This window comes from Sesamum indicum, linkage group LG11 (genome assembly GCF_000512975.1).
Source record: "Sesamum indicum cultivar Zhongzhi No. 13 linkage group LG11, S_indicum_v1.0, whole genome shotgun sequence".
Classification (NCBI taxonomy): domain Eukaryota; kingdom Viridiplantae; phylum Streptophyta; class Magnoliopsida; order Lamiales; family Pedaliaceae; genus Sesamum; species Sesamum indicum.
The window spans coordinates 1,618,388-1,624,387 of record NC_026155.1 but is presented as its reverse complement, the minus strand read 5'-3'; positions in this window follow the sequence as shown (position 1 = coordinate 1,624,387).

Here is a 6,000-nt window from a genome sequence, read left to right as displayed (position 1 = left end):
GTATTGTAATTTATTTTTTTGTATTTTTTAAAATATAATAATTTATTCTTTGTGTTTTTTAAAATAAAGTAATTTATCATTTTAGATGGAAAGGTAAGTTTGCTTCATCGTTTAATAAGGGTTAAATACAATTACCACCCATGAAGTATCCATCCAACATCAATTACTCCCTAAAATATTGAAAACCTTCAAAAACCTTTAATTCTTAAGTTTCAAAAGTCCATTTTACCCTTACAACAATTGTTTTGCGAAAAAAATAAATAAAGTATTATATATAATATGTATATATGAATGCATACACCTCTTCATCTTCATTTTTAATACCCATTATGTTATACACCCTTTTGTATCCCCCATTATAATTTGTAATTAAAATAGTTATGATGTACTTTGTAACCACAATTTTGGTGGTCTATAAATACCACCATGTATTTCATTTGTAAAGTGATTTTGGAGTGAATAAGAAAGTTTGTTGGAGAAATACATATATTATTTCTTTATATTCTATTAAGAGTGATAGACCAATAAACTTAGAATTTCTCTAAGTTTATAACACGTTATCAGCACGACGTTACGTTACGATCGATCAAGGTAAAATGTTAATTTTATTAGTATAATTTTTATTCTTTGTTTGTTTACCTCTACAATATCATAGTTACTTTTATTCTTGAATATTCATAATAAAATATGAGTAACTATATTATATATTTCAATGTCTCCTGAAGTAGACATATATATATATAAATTCTCGATTTCATCCCCTGAAGTGGATGATATTGCCTCCAGAAGTAGGCATATAATTCTTGATTTTATCTCCTGAAGTGGATGTGATATTGCCTCCAGAAACAGGCATACAATTCTTGATTTTATCCCTTGAAGTGGATATGTTCTATAAAATTTCATTGCTTCCTGAAGTAAGTAATGAGTTAAAATCATCTTCAGTAGTAGGTGAAATTTTTTGTACCAATTATGTGCAATATCATCCCTGAAGCGATGATAAATATATGTTTGATTTTCTCACCACCTGAAGTGTTTTGAGATAATAGCTTGATTAAGAAGCCCGATGCTTCTTTGTTTATTTATTTGATTTGTGATAATTTTTCGATAACATAGTATAGCTATTGTTATATGACTAACTTGAAGTTAATTTTATTAACTTTGCCCACATAGTTTTCTTTCATATGCCCATATATGTATTTTGCATGTTTTGCTAATATATTTATGTGCAACAAAATTTATTTGTTAAGAAAATAATTTTGGCATGAATAACATTTAATTGTTATTTGTAACGTAATAAGAGTTAAGCCAAACTTAAATATATTTAATTTCATGTATGCATGCCAAAATAATTCATACTAATTACATGGTAACTTATATGTAACTTAATGTTAGTAATGTTTTCATGTCATTTTTACTTTATATATGTGTAATACATATTATTTTACTTTTATGTATATGTTGAATATTATGCTAAAAGTGCATATTAACTTGTTGTAGCTTAATGGCCAATCTCACAAAATTGAATTTCGTTGCTCTTGATGTTTCTGGAAAAAACTACCTATCATGGGTTCTTGATGCCGAACTACATTTGGCAAGTAGCAAATTGGGAGAAACAATAAAAGAAAATACTATTGATTCTGAGCAAGACTGTGCTAAAGCAATGATTTTGCTTCGTCATCATCTTCATGAGAGCCTGAAGTCTCAATATTTAACAGTCAAAAGTCCTTTTCAACTTTGGAAGAGTTTAAAAGATCGATTTGACCATCAAAAGACTGTAATCTTACCACGTGCAAGATATGAGTGGATACAATTACGACTGCAAGATTTCAAAATAATTGCTGAATATAATTCTGAAATATTTCGAATTGTATCAAAATTGAGGTTATGTGGAGAAGATGTGACGGATGAACAAATATTGGAAAAAACATTTTCTACTTTTCATGCATCCAACCTTGTACTCCAGCAGCAATATAGGGAACGTGGGTTCAAAACCTATTCAGAGTTGATTTCATGCATGCTTGTTGCAGAAGAAAATAATCAACTTTTATTGAGTAACCATCACAGCCGACCCACTGGTTCCAAGCCACTTAACACAGGTAAAAGGGTATAAGGGATAATTTCTACAAAAAATTTAACGTCGTTAAAATAATCTAACGGGATGGAATAGTATACAATATTTTAAATTCCATAAGAGATTTTTTTGCCTATTTTTTTAACATAAAAGAGTTTTCTAGCTAAATTTTAAAATCGCATGGAGATTTTATATAATTTATCCATTTGATTTTCACCTGCAATAAGTTCACACTTGAGGTAAAATTAAGAAACCTTCCCTTGAAATAAGAATATGTCAAAAAGGTTATATGGCAAATGGGGATGAGTATTGCAGGCCATGGGCGGTTTCATATAGAAATTATCTGGTTTTGAGTTGGGATGGGTTTTTTCCATTTATGAATTAGGTCGGGTCCGGATTGGTTATGGAATTCTGTCCAAGACCTGCCTCCAATAATATTTATAATATGTTTAATTTATTTAAATTTTTTACTTGTATTTACTGCATATATTTATAAAATAAATTATATTTTTACGTAATAATAACTAATAAGGTGGTTAAAAGTAATAATTTTAATTTTTTAATAAAAAACCGTGCTGACTCCATTGACGAAATAGAAAATTTACTTGGACGGATTAGACCTACCAAGTCTGAACAGGGGTAGATTTGAAAATAGATGGGGTGGATATCAGGCCCGACTATGTCGATATATAGGTCAGAGCAGGTTCCGAGCGTTCTTGCAAAATGAACCGTGCGCTACTTTTGGACCCGACAAAACCCATTCGGAATCCACATCGTTGCTATTCCTATATGTAAAAGTAAAATTGGAACAAGTTTATATTGTATAAAATGAAACTTTGATCTTCTAATTGAGGTATATATAAATTGATGGTACTATATAAACATGAATAATAGGACATTTCATGCCATATGAAAACATAGTACAACATCTAAGGTTACTTATATGCTAGAATGTCAATCAAGAAACTACTTTAATTTGTAAGAAAGAGGGAAGTTCGTTTTTTATTGTTCTTGCAAGTGTTTGTTTTTTTTTTTTTAATTAAATCACTGGGGGTGGGGAAGTTTTTCGAAGTCTCCGATCCTTCTTTATTAAGATTAGAAAGCGAGTAAATTTACAATGGGGAGTACTGACTCCCTATCATTTCTAAGAAGCTGTGAAAAAGGAGTACTATTCCTTTACAAATTGTTCTTGCAAGTGTTTGAAACTAATTTGTGTTTTCATTTTTAGTTTTTAATTTTAGATTAAAATTAACTGAATTTGTTGACGTCGAATTCAAATTAGTTGTTTGTTGTAAGAGAGTTTAATTAGGGTTTTCTAGTGAGCTAATTAATTAATTAGCTATTCAATGCATGTTACAAAATATTTTAAAACTTATATTATAAGATATTGTAGAATATTCGATATGAAATGAGCTCGAAGATTCAAAAATAAATTGGCAAAATCATAATGAGAGAGGTATATCTGGATTGATGTGTTTGAATTTGAAGAAAGAGTTTCGAGAAATAATTTCAAGCAGTTTCATATTAGAAGTGTTTGAAACCCATCCGTGTTTAACAAAAAATAGTTTAGTTTAATTAGAAGAGAAGTGTTTGAAATTTTTTAAAAATTTAGAATTATCTGAATAATTAAGTTCAAAGGATTTGTTACTGGGTATCTGAAATTATGATCGAAATGCAGCCTAAGATCATTTGAGGAATTATTAAAGATTTCATAACTTATTTTTTTAGAATTTTAATAAATTTATTCAATTTTAAACATATGAATTATAAAATTATCATGTCTAACATCTTATAAACTCCACAATCTTATTATATTTAAGGGTAAACTACAAAAAGCTCCCCTGAGGTTTCTGTAATTACAAATACCACTCATTTTAAAAATTAAAAATACCATCTAAAACTAATTATTAAAGGTCGTCTAATAAATACCCCTCGTGACAATTTTTATGTATTGTATGTAAACATAAATAAAATGTACGAACATTTTTTTATATATGTATAAATATACGCAAACTATATAAAAAAATATAAAATAATATAAAAAGAATTGCGTTCAAGTCTAAAAGATCAAGACCCGACACCTGTTATGACTTCAAAGCCCAACCCAAGCAGGACAGGTCCGTGTCCGAGCCAATGTCCATCCTTACTCAGTGGCAAAAGTGTCTTTTCACCAACTCTATAGGGGTATCCTAAGTACTGTCTATAAAACATGGTTGACAGCAACACTAACTTGGAACTAGCTACATATTGGTCTTGATGTAGTAAAAATTTATTGCACATTGAAACTCATAGCTCTTGGCATTGGCTTTCCGTAGCAATGTTGGTTCAATGTTTAGTTATTCTTTTTGCATTCCTCACTTATTCCTAACTAGTGTACAATATTCTTTCTTAAATTCACTCTTAAAAAACATGCTCTACCGTATAATTTTATTACTTGTCCCTATACTCTAGCTAGCTAGATAGGTCTAGCAGAGCCGTAGCAGGTCTGGTATAGACAGTCGACGACCCCTCCCACCTAGAAAAATACGAGCGAAATTTTACGTTCGGTTCTTCATTTTAGATTTATTACAATTAATTTTGCTCCGAACTTAGAGAGCTAATACTTTATTTGGAAACAATGATTTATTTACTATGTTAATAAAACATTGGCTATTTAAACAAAGTTATATGGTCTATAAAGATCTCAAAATATGGTCCACCGTATAATTTTAGTGTATGCCTCTATTCTCTATATAGACAGGTCTAGACAGAGCACTATTGTTAAGCTCGTACGGGCAATTGATGACCCTTCCCAGCTGTTATGGAGGAAAACATGAACATAATTTTATGTTAGATTCCTTATTTTAGGTTTATTACAATCAATATTGCTCACCCATCATTCAAGAACTTAGAGAAATAACACTTTCGAAAAAAAATTTTATATTTATTCTGTTGGAATAAAGTATGTGTGATTATTATACAGAGTCATATTGTCTATACAGATATCAAAATATGGTCCACGATATAATTTTAATGCATGTCCACTATAGTCTTTCTAGGTCTAGACGGATCACTATATATTCTAGAGCTGGAAAGGGCAGCCACCGACCCCTCCCACTTATTTTTTAGAAAAATATGAACAAAAATTTTACATTTGATTCTTTATTTTAGGTTTATTACGATTAATTTGGCTCCCCCATCATTCAAGAATTTAGAGAAATAACACTTTAGTTGGAAACAAAATGCTTATATTTTCTCTGTTGGAATAAAGTATGTGTAATTTAGATAGTCATATGGCTATAGAGATCTCCAAAAGAGGTCAACCATATAATTTGAATGCATGTATGGTTTTCGCAAGTCTAAGTGGTGCACTATTCTTGAGCTGGTACGGACAATTGACGACTCCTCCACTTGTTTTGAAGGAAAGCACAAACAAAAGTTTATGTTTGATTCCTAACTTTAGGTTTATTATGCCCTATTTTGCTCCCCCATCATTCGAGAACTTAGAGAAATAGCGCTTTATTCGGGAAAAATTACTTATATTTACTTTGTTATAATAAAATATGTGTAAGTTAGACAGAGTCACGTGGACTATACAAATATTGGATTAACATATAATTGAATGCTTGTCCCTATGGTCCTATGCAGGTCTACACGAAGCACTATTCTCGAGCTGGTACAGACAATCGACGATTCCTCATACTTTTTTTTTGTGGGGAAAATGAAAAATATTTTACTTTTGATTTCTTATTTTAGGTTTATTACGATGAATTTGCTACCCCATCATTAGAGAACTTAAAGAAATTGTACTTTATTTGGGAAAAATGCTTATATTTACTCAATTGGAATAAAATGTGTAATTTAGACAGAGTCATGTGGTCTGTACAAATTTCAAAATATCGACTATCATATAATTTTAATGCACGGCGCTATACTATGCAGGTCTAGAC